At 37.9% G+C, this 16,403-nt stretch overlaps 2 non-coding genes and 1 pseudogene across 2 annotated transcripts; 1 reads left to right on the top strand and 2 right to left on the bottom strand.

Annotated features, from left to right (window-relative positions):
- Positions 1 to 4,772: 4,772 nt before the first annotated feature.
- On the bottom strand, positions 4,773 to 4,845 carry trnaa-agc. The gene has a single exon. It is a non-coding gene; the product is annotated as a tRNA-Ala (tRNA).
- A 72-nt stretch (positions 4,846 to 4,917) lies between these two features.
- On the top strand, positions 4,918 to 16,368 carry LOC122357509 (annotated as a pseudogene).
- On the bottom strand, positions 5,682 to 5,754 carry trnaa-agc. The gene has a single exon. It is a non-coding gene; the product is annotated as a tRNA-Ala (tRNA).
- Positions 16,369 to 16,403: the final 35 nt, after the last annotated feature.

The following is a 16,403-nucleotide window of genomic DNA, read 5'->3' as shown; positions in this document are numbered from 1 at the left end:
AGGAGGATAACAACAATGTGCAGTGAAATTGTTTGCACTACAAACCAGTGTGTTCATGATTAATATAATACGTTATTAAAATAACATGATAAGACACCAATTTTCTATATCAAGCAGCAAAACTATTTTAAAGCTATACCCTTAAAAATTTTTATGTCAGGAAAAGGTGGATGCTGCCATAATTTTTTTGTGGTGCATGGAAAGGCAAGCATCACTATAATAGTTCAGTCACTATAATATAATAGAGTGTAAAAAGGAGGGTCTTTTTTTAGCAGCCTCATTTCCTGGAATTATTATTTGGTTCTGTGAACCAAACCAACCAGTTGTAAAGTGAATCAATTTACAAACTTCGATTTGATGCATTAAGGTATTGGAAATCATACAAAAAGACAAAGGTACAAGATTGTGTCCCTGATTTATTGAGGAGAAGAACTAGAATCTCATTAAGAATTGTGAGTGACGTTAAAATCTGTATTTTTGTCCATACTGTATAAGTCAATTTGACCATTCGATTACCAAGATTGATCAAAGTATCTTCCTTTGGTCGGTCATACAGGTTTGGACCAACATTAGATGGAATAAATGACACCATAATTTTCCAACTATCAATTTAAATATTTACAGTATAAATTATCGTTTAAATGAGTGTCCATGTTTACTTCCCAAACCTGTAAAACTGCTCAACATCATATTCATGTCTGTAGCACAAAGTGCATTGTTACTAACTTTAAGTATGTGCAATAAAAGTAATAGTTATATGTGCCTTAGTAAGTGCCACTAATGAAGATATCTTGCTTTAACTCTGTAGTTAACTCTGTTTGTGTGTGTAATTCTGGGGCTCAGGTGGGTTTCTGCCCTAATGAGCCAATTGAGGCCATCATGATGCATGCCCTGATTTCAGCCAGGAATACCAACACAATTTGGCCCAGAGGACACATGAAGAACACACGCACACACACACACACACACACACACACACACACACATACTTCACTGAGGTTTCTAACCTCAGCTAACAGAAAAAGGGGTCGAGTTTATGAAAGCAAAGACAGAAAATGTAGAGATAGAGAAAGAGAGGGGGGGACAGATAAAAAGAGAAAGAGGTTGATGGAGTGGAGAGGGCCAGAGGCTGAGAGAGAAACTATCATCAGCCTGTACACCGTTTCAGCTTTCTGTGCTTAATGGACTCGGTGGGCAGAAAAGACAGCGGAGATGAACAGAGAGAGAGATAGAGAGAGAGAGAGTTATTGAAAGTATGATGCATTAATGGCTTGTATTAATAACACTGCAGGACCAAACAAAATCATTTCGGCTCATGTCTAACTAACCACTAGCCTTCCACAGTGACCAGGCATTCCAGTTTTCTGGGGTTCATTTGTTTGGTCCCCGTCTGGAGCTGCCTCGTGTGTCTACGGCTTAAAAAGTTACAATTATATGTAATGAGCCAGATATTGCATGCAAAACATTGGACCTTTTTTATCACCGCAGCAGTGTAATTTCAACCGTTCACACAATCTCAGGTGAAAAAATTAAGAATTAAAAACTAAACGTCCTGTATCCTGGAAATACTGTGACTCGCAGTCAAAGCGCATAAAACCAGAACTGTTCCCCTCCGACTTATTTAATTCATAGCTTATATAATTGTAAATGTAAATTGATCGCTGAACTACAAATGTCCCTGGTTTTCATTTCAGAAATCTAGTCACCTTAGCGAGCGAGAGACTTTTAAAGTCCGATTCAATTGTATTGCTGCACTGAAAGGGGAAAATGGGTCAATATTCAGCCGTAGTTTCATTAGCGACTGAAAACAGGTCTTGTGTTTACGCCTCTGAGCTGTTGGTCTCCAAACATCCTATTTCTTTATCTGTCACTCCCCTCTTTTGGTCTCAATATGACCTCCTCTCCCTCGCTAGCAACAGCTGTTGTTGTGTAGCTGCTCTCAAACTCCCCTACGGGCAAGAGAAGTGAACGCATCGAACTCAACCCACACTACAAGGCTGGGCGCCTGGACCGTTGTGCGGTCCCATCTGACCGACACATCAATGTGATTACAGCATATACATCAGTAAGGTTCTCCTCAACGAAACCCAGACACTTATCCTCACACATTCACCTCACATTCTTCTTTCGCCCCGGGCCTTTCTCAGCCCTTCGCTGAATAAGATGAGCCCATCAATTAAATGCAACAGAGATATTGATTCAAGTGAATGGTGTTATAACCGTGGAGACGCCCCGAGGACATCGATTATGCCGATCGCTCATTAATATTTGCTGTAGAACACAGGCAGAGCGGGTTCTCTGGTGGAGTGCTCAGAAATTCAACACGGATCTGTTAGTCTGATACTGCTGACGAATAAACTTACAGCTCAGTAGCGCAAACTGTGAAAATGCAGCTATTCAGGGATTATATTAATTAGTCATAATTCGGCCTGATCTGAATATCAGTATTGTTTTGGACAATTGCTGTGTCTGATTGGCATATTTGGCAGGTGTCCTGAAAAAGAGAACCTAGAAGGATATTATCCACGCCAGGCTTTAGAGAATGCAACACTCAAGGCAATTTACATGTCGGAGAATTGGTGGATCATTCACGTTAAAGAAATGGTTCGCCGAAAAATAAAAATTTGTGGAAAATTCACTCGCCCTCAGGCAATCCAGGATGAGTTTGCTTCTTCACTGACAAAGAAACGGAGAAATGCAGCATTACATAACCACATATTTACAGTTATGTGGATCCTCTGCAGTGAATGGGCGCCATCAGAAATAGTTTTTACATTTAAAATGCCATTTGCAAGTAACCCGCGTGACTCCAGTTGCGTCAATTAACATTTTGTGCAGCGAAAAACGCTGCATGTTTATAAGAATCAAAGAACTTCAAATAGTTTCTTCCAACTAAAACATTAGAGCCCTTTATCCCAAATATTGCTGAAAAAAAGTCATCTTGTCTGAATGAGGAAAGAAATATGCAAACATCAAGCACTGTTTCATGGTTTTATCAGCTAATTGACTCATTCTCGCACCCATTCACGGCAGAGGATCCACTGGTGAACAAGTAGCATTACGTACTAAATTTTATCAAATCTTTTCCAACGAAGAAACAAACTTGGATTGGATTGCCTGAGGGTGAGTATATTTTTTTAGCAAATTTACATTTTAAGTTAAACAGTCTACAATCTGTTTACAGCTCAGTGACAGCTAGATTTGTGGTGGACCTTCATGCCATTGTTTCTTCTAAAAATAGTCAGTTAGCAAAATAATTTCATCAATTGAAAACACGATTGTCAGTTGTTACCACAAATATAACTAACCGTCCACTGCAACTGTTGCTCTGCCTGCCAGTTTAGGCCTAGTGTTAGGGTTATATAGGTAGTTTCTTCATGACAAAGACACATTTACTATGGTACATCCTGATCCTCTAAATATAATCTGCTAACAAAATGTTCGTACTGTAATGTTAACAGTTACTCATCCTGACAAATAAGCACATTTTCTCAGACAAGTTTGCCTGCTTAAATTATTGGTAGATCCTGGGTGGCTTGATCATTTCAGAATGATTTATTTTTTGATGCATAGTTTGCTGTCATGCCCTTACTGCTTAAGAAGAGCGGTAGCTCTGATAGCCACAACTTATTACTATAAAGATTTCGCTTTTGGGCTTCTAAATATACAATAAAGTCTCTGAACAAACAGGTGGGAGCTGTGATGTAATACACTATATATATATATATATATATATATATATATATATATATATATATATATATATATATATATATATATATATATATATATATATATATATATATATATATATATATATATATATATATATATGTATATATATATATATATGTATGTATATTATAATTCAGTAATACATATCTTAACCATAAAATGCGTATGAGTTTCTCATAAATAGGGTTTTGAGGCAGGCATCTCTTCAGGGCCCTCTTAAGTGTGAATGATGGATGCGTTCAAATCCTTAATGCTGCAGTGTGCTGTTGTCCCCTGGTGGCTGCGAAGGAGACTACACGATTCATTTGAGCTCTATATACAGTGACATGAGTCATACGTATTTTATGGTATTTGGCTCATTGCACCCACGTCAAAAAGTAAATACATATTTAATGTAATGGACGGCGACGCTGTGGAAAAGCAGAGAAGGGCTTAAAATTAAGGCACTGAGCCATTGGGGTTTCTTTACTTTGGTCATTTTTGGCACTGTGGTGTATGCTTATGCATATTGTATTTAAAAATCCAATAAAATGTTTGATTGTTCTACTACCCAAGACTAGTGTGTCGTGTCATATCCTAAATACGCACAAATAAGTACTTTCACATGCTCTGTGTGATTTGACAAAACTACAGCTTGACTGTAAATGAAACGAAAACATAGACATTAAATACTTTAAATAACGCAGAGTTTTTACCTCGTTGTTCCTGTTCCATGTCTCGTGGCTGAAAAGTTGTTTTCTTTGCCTTTTTTTAAGGTTTTCTTTTTCTAGTTTAAACTGAAGAAAATACATACTTTTCACTATTTCTGCCGTGCAAAAGATATAGCAAAATATATGACAATATCTTTTAATTGACACACGTAGTAATTTTCTTTTCTGCACATATCAAATGTTTCATTGTTAAAATATCTAAGAAACTATTAACTGTAAGGGAATAGCAACGACATGGGTATTAAGTAAAATCTGAATAATCGACAGTTGCCTCTGGGCGTTTTCTGTGTTGTAAATAAAGTAAACTACTAAATTTAGTGGCAAAAGTGGAGGATGCGGGCATCGATCCCGCTACCTCTCGCATGCTAAGCGAGCGCTCTACCATTTGAGCTAATCCCCCTCTGTGATCCAAACTGTCGCAAAGATATTTGTGCGACACATTATAGCGTTGTGTTACACTACAATAGTTCCGGCGGAAGTGAGTAGAACCAGTCGCGCGGCCTCTTACAGATAAACGAAAATGTCGACCGGGGTGGGAAGTAAGTGTTATTTTGTTTCTTCAACACATTTACGACACAGTCTAAAATCAAACCACTTTGTAAATTTGATTCCGACGTATTTTATCCCGTTTAAACGAAGCAGCTAACGCTCTTAGTAAGGCCGGGGCGAGCGATTTAATTGTTGCGCTAACGTTAGCAGGCTACATGACAACAAAGACGATCAATGTTTACATTGTCAACACTAATTTCTCTCTGTTCTTGAGCAATTTTTGATCGTTTACATTCTGTATATGCAATATAAATAATTTTGTGTTTGATACGAGGTTCTGTGTTAAACAAATGTTGTTGTAAAGAAGCACCTAACGTCATACTACATTATGATCAGTCTTTTTTTTGTCACCGTAATTTCCCTTCACGGTTTTGTGCAACGAACAGCTTCAAATAAAACTCATGTTTTGAACACCTAACTAGAACACAAGATGCTGTCTCTGGGTCCGACTGAGCCTTGGTCGGTTCGGGAGAAACTCTGTCTCGCCTCCTCGGTGATGAGAAGCGGAGATCAGAACTGGTAAGAATAAATCGTTAACGCTCGTGATGATGCTGATAAGATTGAAGCGTGTTAAATGATGCACGAGGACGTTGTTAATCACCCTTAATGAATCAAATGTGGATTTAAAACGGACTTCGTTTGGAGAGCGGTTACGCTTAAGTAGCTGTAATTAGAAAGATTAAAAAGTGGAGGATGCGGGCATCGATCCCGCTACCTCTCGCATGCTAAGCGAGCGCTCTACCATTTGAGCTAATCCCCCTCCTGGAAGGGTAGGGTGAGATTTGGTGACAGGAGGGGTAGTGATGGGACAAACAAACCTTTTGGAAGTGCTGGGAACACCACACTCTGGTGACGCCTGCCGGCCGAAACCGCACGTGCAGCTAAGACTTAGACCCAAATCGTGCGAAAAAGGTTTTCTTGAAAGTATGATCATGTAAAAATGCAATCAAATAATGAAGTGTCATTAAATATGAAGTGTTTTTAATTTTCATTTGTTTTCTGGAGAGCTTGTCTAAACTATTAAAGGGCTTCTCCAGTACATTTTACAGGACAACACTATTTTTAATTTTTGCTTTTGTTTACATAAATGTGTGGTGTATATTTATGTTAATACACAGACATAAACTATATATTTAAAAAAATATTTATATATATATTTACATGAATAATGTATATAATATTTAATATGTAAACAATTGTTTTCTCAAATAAGTACATGCATGTGTGTGTATTTGTACATGCATAATAAATATACACAGTACATACACATTTATTACATAAACTGAAAGATTTATTTTTTAGATGCATTTAATCTTTGATTAATAGTTTGACAGCACTAATTTAATTCAATGTCTTATTGTTATAATTGTGAAGTTTACTGACAATTTACGACTGAATATTGTTTCTACATTACATTTTCTTAAGTGTATGTCGTTATTTATAAATTGCTGTTAAATATGTATAACGCGCTGTTGTATATTTTTGTCAGGGTGTCTGTAAGCAGAGCCATCAAGCCCTTCTCAGAGCCTGGACGACCCCCGGACTGGTTCTCCCAGAAGGTCATTTTAAAGGAGAGTTTATTAGTATTAGTGAGTTGCTTAGTGATTCATGTTTTAACATGTCAATATGATACTTGCAGCATTGTGCCTCCCAATATTCCGAGCTGCTGGAAACCACAGAGGCCCCAAAGTAAGCAAATCTCTCTCATTCTCAAAACATTTGTTCTCAGCGTCTTTATTTATTATTACCGTTGTTCTCTCAAAACCCAACAGAGTTACATTTTCGACCTAGTCTGTGTATACAATGAAAACTAATAATCAGCATAGAAGTGAAACTTTATGTTTGTGCACGGAAAGCAGTAAATGCGTGAAAAGGCATTTTATGATTTATGACATTGTGTATTATTTTACCAGTTAGATTGTTGTAGTAGTTTTGTTGGTCCCACTTTGTATTAGGTGGCCTGAACTACTATGTACGTACGATTAAATGAATCATTTGATACAATTAATTTATTATGCACATACATGTTTTTACATTGTACTTACATATTTTTTTTAAATACGTATGTTTAATTACATTTGTAATGTATTTCTGTAATTACATTTATAATTACACTGTTGACCCATCCCTTACGCGTTAGCATCCCTTAAACCAACCCGACCCATACCACCAAACCTGTCCCTAACTTCGCCTGAATCCCACCTCAATAGCAGCAGAAGTGTTTTGCAATACAATATATAAACAATAAGTACATTGCAGTTATTTTTTGATGCAAGTACATAGTAGTTAAGGCCACTTAATATAAAGTGTGAATGATTCGTCCATCTCTGTGCATATTCACAAGTTTATTGGTAAGTTTGACTTATGCACTCCCTACAGACGTAAACGGGGTGAGAAAGGGGAGGTGGTCGAGACCATTGAGGATGTGATCGTACGTAGATTGACAACAGAGAGGATCGAGGAGCTCAAGAGGCTGATCAAAGACACACAGGAGAAATACAGGTACATCTTCACCTAGATCTCCCTCTCGCTGTCTGTATCTTTCACACGTATGTGATAAATGTGCTCTGTCCCTTTAGGAAACTGAAGAAAGAGGTGGATTTGATCCAGGCAGGCCATCTGGACCCTAAACTGGAGGAGCTGTGGGCCGATCTAGAGCTGTAAGACAATTCTGTACCGGTTTTGCATTTGTCTGTCATTTATGTTATTGATCTAGTTTCAACAAACCTTGTATTGATTTCACTTAACAACAGTATTTGGCATTAGTTTAAACCCTTTGAGAAATGACTGGAGGCCTTAATTGTATAAAACATTTTTATATAATGAATACACTTATTTCTTTAAAATAAAAAAAGAGAATTACATAGTATTACACAATATTCATTAACAATATTCATTTGATATTTATTAAATTATACAACATTTATATCTTAAGTACTACAGATAGTAGAATTTATTTTATATATATATATATAACACACTTTTTATTAGATACATATAGATATCAATGACTAGAAGTTTTAGGTGTTATGTTAATTTGAAGTGTCAGTTTTCAGATCATGATTATTCAATTTGGACACAGACAGAACATTTTGTGACTCGTAATCTTCAAACATGCGTATGTTGTGTTTGTATCAATGTGTGTTGTGTGTGTTCTCATGCTTGTCAGAAAGAGGAAGCAGGAAGAAGAGGAGGCTGAGCAGAAGAAGAGGGCGACTGAGGCAGCATATCAGGGTGAGATTTATATTCACTCAGCACTTTCAAAAGTGTCTTTACAAAGGAAACAATTTTTCTAATTATCTTAATTTAGCAGTGTAATATATTGCTGTACGTGAAAATAGTATAAGTTTACCATGCATCTTATTGCAAATATATTACATTTTTATTACTTTGGGCTTGTTTCTGGCAGTGGAATGTTTGTATTACATAAACACATTAAATACATTTATTTTCCATTAAAACAACAATACGTTTTTTCTTTACAGTTCGTCAGGCAGCTAAAAACACACCAAAGAGAGTTCCCAGCGTGACAGTACGTTCTCCACCCGGTGCTAGTTCTCCCAGCATGGATGTCTCATAACCAGAAACACTGCAACCAGTGACAGATGAAACATGTGCCAGTCCAATGGTGAATTCCTGCCTCACTTGTATTAACATTTAAACTTAAAGCAGATTCTAATAATAGGTCATACTCATGATTTTTCCATCTAGGCTCAAGGACTGACTGTCTTCATGCCTATGTCTGAGGTCTCGGGTCCAGGGCCTAAAGAGTCAGGTCTGGCCCCTATAGTAGAGGACTCCCCACAGAAGAAACACCTTGCCCCAAAAGCCACACCACCTCCCTCCCCGTTGCTGTCTGAATTGCTGAAGAAGGGCAGCCTCATCGCTGCTAGCTCTAGACTGGTGAGTGTGGGATATTGTGAAGCACTCAGCATTTAAACCTTTGGATTAAAGGGGCATGTTTCAGCAAACAGGATTTTGCCTGTGTCATGTCCCAGACCCATTTTCCATTTCTCAACCCTACATTCAGGATTCACATTGATTATTCCGCATTTTGGCAAGGGCCAAGTTTTTAGTGCTCATTTTACATGCAACAACATTAGCCAGTCACTTACATGTAAACATTTTGGGGACCTTTTACTTTTTAAAACACTTTTTAAATTGTGCTTTGCTCCTTTCCCGTTTTTTGTAAATATCCACTAGACAGCATCGTTTGCAATCACTTTGCCCCACATTTATTTGAACAGCATTTTTAGAGGTGCTGTGACAAAACCACATACAATTCAGAAAGCAGGTTGTAAATTTGTTGTTTTAGTATTATGTATTGTTATAGTTTTTATTAACATTTTTGTCATGTGTATATATTTATTTTCCCTATTTAATTCTTCTTTTATTAGTGGTTTTCTCACATTAATTAGGCAAGGATTTTCATGTAAATCATAGAATATTTCTATTAGGTTTTTAATTTCAGCCTAATTTCAATGAAACCAAAATGTTTCATAAATGACATATTGTACTCATATTGTTCTGTGCTTGTGTCTGTTGGGCAGGTGGTTGAAGGTGACGTGGCCACGGGTTTAAGTAATGGATCTCATGGAGTTGAGCTTCACGCTGCTGCAACCGCCTGCCTGCTAATCAAGACATTACAGCTGGTAAACAATACACACTTTCTTTTGTATGTTTTAAATGTCTCTCTTACATTACATTCTCTGTGTCACTGAACAAACTGAGTTTTGAGTTATGCGGCCTGTTTTGGTTTGATTTTCTTTAGAAGAGTTCTTTTGCATTTTTACCATGCTTCCTCGCATGCAAGTTTTAGATTTCATGCTCTCTGTAGCACTTTGTTACCGTGTAGTTCGATTATTGTGAGAGTAGCTGTGTGCTTTAGTGTGTGTGTGTTTGTAGCGCTATATGTGTGTGTCTCTGTGTCAGATGCTCCCTCGTTATCACGTCTGTTGAGAGCGCCACCCCAGCGCAGCAACCGGTCAGTGCCGATCCCCTAAGCCCCCCACAGTGGTCCCCCCAGCCCCGGACCACCTCTCTGTGCCCAAAACAGGTCTCTGATCTCTCTGATTTCCTCTCTTCAGCACTCTCTCTGTAGAACGGTCAGTCTGTTTTTGCACAGGCAGTCTGTTTTCTGTTTGTGTCATGTGATGTGTAGTTCGTCTTAATCCAATCACAAATCACGCGAGACTGCACTGAAAGTTCTTGGATTGTATTCTAGAATAACAGTTGGGGTTGACAAGACTTTTATAATGTTCTTTAATCTCTATGCTCACCATGGCTACACTTATTTAATCAAAAATACAGTAATACTGTGAAACTCTAAGTAAAAATAACTGTTTTGCATGTTATTATAATGCCAATTATTTTTGTAATGCAAAGCTGAATTTTCACTTAAATCAGAATCATTTCAGAAATCAGAAATCATTGTAACATGCTGATTTGCTCCTCAATAAGTATTTCAGAATAACTCTGTTGATAACACTTGATATTCAAATAATATAATATTTGTTTTTTTCAGAATCGCTTAATGAATAAAAAATAAATCTTTTGAAATATTTAAATGTATTTATCACTTTCGATCAACGTAATGCTTCCTTGCTGAATAAAAGTATTGGTTTCTTTCAAAGTAATGGCACCGAGGGATTCAGCATTTAAAGGGTTCGCCCAAAAATCTAATTTCTGTCATCATTTACTAGATTTTCCAATACTGCAGTCAAGATATTTTGAACAATGTTGGTACCAAACCAGTTTTTATTTTTGACTAACCTATCCTAAAAACGTGGTGTTTCCTCTTAAGAAGAGTCATTACTTTATAGTAAGACTTCTCTAAGCGATGTGTTTCCTCTTGTGTTTAGGAGCTGCAGCTGTTGCTGAAGGTTCTGGAGCAGAGGCAGTGATGGCAGGATCGTCCACGCCAGCTGAGGTGGAGGGGAAGGAGGCCGAGCTGGTGGAAGAGGACACAGTGGTGTCAGTCTCATACATGGCCCACGAACTGGACCTGGAGACAGTGGGAGACATCATTGCAATCATAGAGGAGAAGGTATATACACACAAACATATGTGTATGGTTAGGACGCATTTGGTTGCTACGTCATGTAGTGAATACTTTATCCAAAAATGAAAGTTCTGTCATTTTACCTCAAGTTGTTCAAAAGTTTCTTTCTTCTCTTGAGCACAAAAAAAGATATTCTGAAGAATGTTGACGGAGCCATTAACTCCTGTACTATGAAAAATCAAAAGCACCTTGAATGTTTTTGGGTACCCTTTAACTCTGCCCCACCATTTTATATAGACTCCTAAAACAGAGAATAGTTCAAGAGCTTTTCCTTTCTGTTGTCAAATCTGAAATAAAGTAAACTAACTTATCTGTTTTAGGTGGACGATCCTGTGGAGGCTTTGGATGCAGCCGCAGTGGAGGCGGCTCTCTCGCTCTGTGAGGACCCAGCAGTTGGCGGCCACCCCCTAACCAGCCCTTGGGAATCACAGACCTTTAAGGCAGCCGAACCAGAGCCCATCGTCCAGCAGAGTCCTGCCCCAGCAGTCACACAGTGCTGCCCCTGACCCGGCCGTGTGCAGGCCGAAATGGAGGTTCTGGTAGAGGAGGCTACAGAAACCGAAGCAGTTGACGAAGCGACAGGGGACACTGTAGCGCCTGCCGCCCCTGACACAGAGCAGAGCCAGGACTCTGAGGTTAAGACTGAGGGTGAGAGGGAACTAGAGGGAGAAGGAGGGATGGAGGAAGTGCAGCAGGAGAACAGAACCCCGAGTCCAGCCGTGAAGTGTGAGGGAGAGGACTGGGTTCAGCCAGAGACCGTGACGCCCTGTTTGGACTCAGAAGATAGCTCAGCCTCAGCAAAAGACACAAAGGTATTAGCAAAGCAGCAGGAAAAAGCATCACGTGACACTAGACACTTGAGTAGCGTTAACATGTTTTTCTGTTAACTGTTTAGCTTAATCTACTATAAAACACTTACGATTATGATGAAAACAAATGTCGTTTTCTAGAAAGTGTTTCATAACTAAAAATTATACCTTATGAAACTCTCAATCTTATTTGCATTCAAATATGTATGAAATGCATACATTGTGCATTAAACCTGGTCTGAAGCATGCAAGCATCCTCTATTTTAGTGACTGTGAAGGCAAATGAGATTTTAAGCTGTAGTGAATTGGAAGAAAACTATTCAGTAACGGCATAATTGGGGCATTCTGCAAAAACCTCTTTTTTTTCAATATTGCTTCTTTAAATGCTTTAGGAGGTGAAGGAGGAGGATGGAGGCAGTGAGGTGGATGTGGATGAAGGATGGAGATGAAAGAGTGTGGCGATGGGGACGGAGAGGGGCCGTGTCTCTCAGAGGTTGACCCTCCTGCCAGCGAGAGTGAGGATGGGTGCACGGGCAGTCACTCCCAGCGCTACACCACAGCGGACTCCACCGCCAGCAGCCCTGCCTCTTCACAGTTGTGAGTGTTAGTGTGTGAGTCCATTATTCTGTGTGTTTCAATCTTTTATTTACCTTTTAACGACTCTCTCTCTCTCAGCTCCATGTGCAGTGAAGATCAAGAGGCCTTGCAGGCTCAAAAGATCTGGAAGAAAGCCATCATGCTGGTGTGGCGGGCAGCAGCCAATCACAGGTGAGCCTCTCATTCATACTTGCTTCAGATGATGTTTTATCATGACCACTAACCACGCAGAAATTGCGCTTGTATGTGTTTGTAATTTATTGTTTTGTGTTTTAGGTATGCAAGTGTGTTTCTGCAGCCTGTGTCTGATGACATCGCCCCTGGTTACCACAGCATTGTACACAGGTATCAAGATGAGACTTACTTTTGGAGCATGTAGTGTGGCTCTATGATTTTTGTGATGCAGAAAACTTAGAATATAGAATATAATCTTATAATTCAGTGATAAAAATGAATTTTACTATATACTAACGTATATAACGCATATAATATTTAGTGCTGTCAAACGATCAATCGTGATTATTCACATCCAAAATAAAGTTTGTGTTTGCATAGTATATGTGTGTGTCTACTGTTTATATTTATATATATAAATACATGCACATAGAGTACATACATGTTTACATTTTTATATATTTTATTTTAAATTTTATATAACTTTAATATATAAACATAAAATGTTCTCCTTAAATATATACATGCATGTACTGTATGTGTATTTATATGAATATAATAAAGATACACAGCACACAATATGTTAGGTTAAAAAGAACGATATGCGATTAATCATGTTTAATCATTTGACAGCACTAATAATAATAAAGCTGTATTAAATGAATTAATTAAAATTTGAATCAATTATTAAAACAGATAACACAGAATTTCCAGGAAAGAATGAATGAATAAATAAATAAATAAAACTGTTCATAGGCACTATTATTTAAAAAAAAAAATTGCAATAAATAACTACATTGTGCAATAAATAACTACAGTGTCATGCATTAAATTGATATGATTTAAGAAAATGTACTGCCCTCATGACAATCCAAGACGTAGATTAATTTGTTCCTTAATCAGAAATTTACATTACATCACCAGTAGATCAACAAGTTAATGAGAGTTCGAACAACTCTTAGTTGATGTTAATGTGACTAAAGAACCTTATGTGTGTGTTATCAGTTTTTCTGTTGGCTAATTATGTTTTTGTCCTTCCCGAAACCTCCTTCTCGTCAGACCGATGGACCTGTCAGCCATCAAGAAGAACATCGAGTCCGGGCAGATCCGCGCACGCACCGCTGAGTTCCAGCGTGACATCATGCTGATGTTCCAGAACGCGGTGATGTACAACAGCTCGGATCATGACGTCTACCACATGGCCCTAGAGATGCAGAGGGACGTTCTGGAACAGATCCAGCAGTTTCTGGCCACTCAGCTGATCATGCAAACATCAGAATCGGGCATCAGCACCAAGAGCCTGCGCGGGCGGGAGGCCAACCGCAAACAGGATCCCAATGAGAAGGTTAGAGACACACATTCATAGTTACACACAGCGAAACCACAAGCGGAAACAAAGCGACCGATGTGGAGAATGTTGGGAATATCATACATGTGCATCACGCACACACACACACACACACACACACACACACACACACAAGCATACAGGGACACTACAAGGAGATATAATCACACAGTGCTCTCATTGCTAATTATTTGGTCAGTGACATTTAATAGTTTTTCAACAGACAAACTATTCAGGGAGACAAAAGAGAGAAGCAGGAAGGCATAAATATATTTAAGACTGTTATTTAATATTATTTACATGCGACTATAGTTCATATTTTGAAATAGCTGTTATTTTTATATTTTTAATTAAGTAAATTTCCTTTGTTTTTACATTTATTTTATATTTGGTTTATTTAATTGAAATACAAAGAGCACTTTTTATCTAATAATTATTACATCTTCCTTTTATTACATCTTTAAGATTTAACAATAACAACACTGGAATGTTGAGAGAAAAGTATGTGAAGTTATAAAGAAAAACAGCACCTCTAGAACAAATCAAGATGCTTGATCCTTTTCCAGGATATAGGCTGAGATGTTTTTCAGAGAGCAGGCTAGAAGCTTCAAACGTCTCAAGGACAGGACATCAAAGTACATCAAAGAGTCTGTGGACATCTGAAGTGAAGTATTACGTGCCAGTGAAAGCGGTTTAGGAAGAAAGTAGCTCAGAGTCATAGAAAGTAAAGAAAAAAAGCGCATCACAGCATGAGGCTTTATCTGTGAGGATGACTGTGGGATCGGCTCTTATTTCTGTCTCTGTTGAAGCAGCGTTGATTCAAAGTGTCCTGAAAACATAATTTTAAAGCCATTTGCCTCTAACTGTTGGCTGGCATGGCACCAAACAGCCAGCACCTGCAAATTGACCTGATTTCAGGCCGTCTGAGAATGACCGGGAAAGCACAAACTGAAGCATCATCAAGAAATATAACTCGTAATGTATTTAGCCTGCAGACTTAATGGCTGTCAATACACACAAAAATGGATTTGCGACCAGGAACTGCACATGACGTTGTAATACTCACAGGGTAATCTGCACAAATTGATTTTCCTAGCTCTTAATGGAATAGCAAATTGTCGCTTCAGCACTTAGTCCCTGAGCTAAGTTTTATTTTAAAAATAAAAATGCTGGAAATGCAGGAAAAAGTGTCACTGTCCAAATACTTTCTGTATGAACTCCTGAAATGCAAACCTTGTATGAGTGAATCTCACAAAAACACCCTAAATTGAGAAGCATAAAATAAGAACCTGTTGTTTTTGATTGTCATGAAAACAGTTCTGTTTCTTTATGGCAAATACAAAATACAATGCATTTAGAAAGTATTCAAAACCCTTCGCTACCCCCAACACACAAAAATTCACAGCAATCACAATCCATGGCCAATAATGACAAAGTTAAAAAACAATTATTTATTTATGTTTAGTATCTATATATAAATACTCACACATGCTTATGTGTATGGTTATTTGTATATGAAAAAAACAAATTATTCATAATATAAATGTTATGAATATAAATGACCTGTAAAATAAATGTAAATACGTTCAAAATATATACTGTATGTGTGTATTTCTAAATGCATAATAAATATACACAGAACACACACACACATATAGTATGCGAACAAAGAGCAAAAATCATCAAACATGCTGAAGGTGTTTTATTTTATTTTATTTTTTTTTAAAAGAAAAAACTGAAATCACATGCAGCTGTGATAATATACACAAAAATGCAGCTTCTTGGGGTATGGAGTGTAAATGGATGTGAGGGAAAAAAATAAAACATTGTAAATCTACAAAACACCTTTTTCTGAATGCATTGTACCTTTTATTTTAGGCAAAAATGGGGCCAGAAAATGTTTGTGTGAGATTGATCCAAATGCATTTTGTTTTTACACATTCCACATAGATGTAACCCCTTCTGATGAGACCCAAATAAAAGACTTTCTGTCCCTTACACTCACTCACTCACACACCTCACACACTCACACACACACACACACACACACACACACACACACACACACACACACACACACACACACACACATGAACTGCTGAAGTCCCTGACAGTAAGGTTAGCGTTACTTGCACTAACACACAGTCTCGTATGTAGACCCTGAGTCCTGCACACTGCGTTGAACCCCATTTAGAGCCCAGAACCACTCAGCCAGAAGGAAAAGGAACAAACTCCAAACAAGACACTAATGAGAAGGTCAGTGCTGTACACACACACACATACACACACATTCACAGCGTGAGAATCTGGCGGCACAGCAGGTGGGAGGACTTCTGTATTAACCATGCACTAACACTTGAGTTTCTCTTTAAGGTTTCCACATAGCACCGTATTTATGGCCTATTTTGTTTTGTAAGCGA

This window comes from Puntigrus tetrazona, chromosome 14 (genome assembly GCF_018831695.1).
Source record: "Puntigrus tetrazona isolate hp1 chromosome 14, ASM1883169v1, whole genome shotgun sequence".
Classification (NCBI taxonomy): domain Eukaryota; kingdom Metazoa; phylum Chordata; class Actinopteri; order Cypriniformes; family Cyprinidae; genus Puntigrus; species Puntigrus tetrazona.
This window is presented reverse-complemented; position numbering and strand designations above follow the sequence as displayed.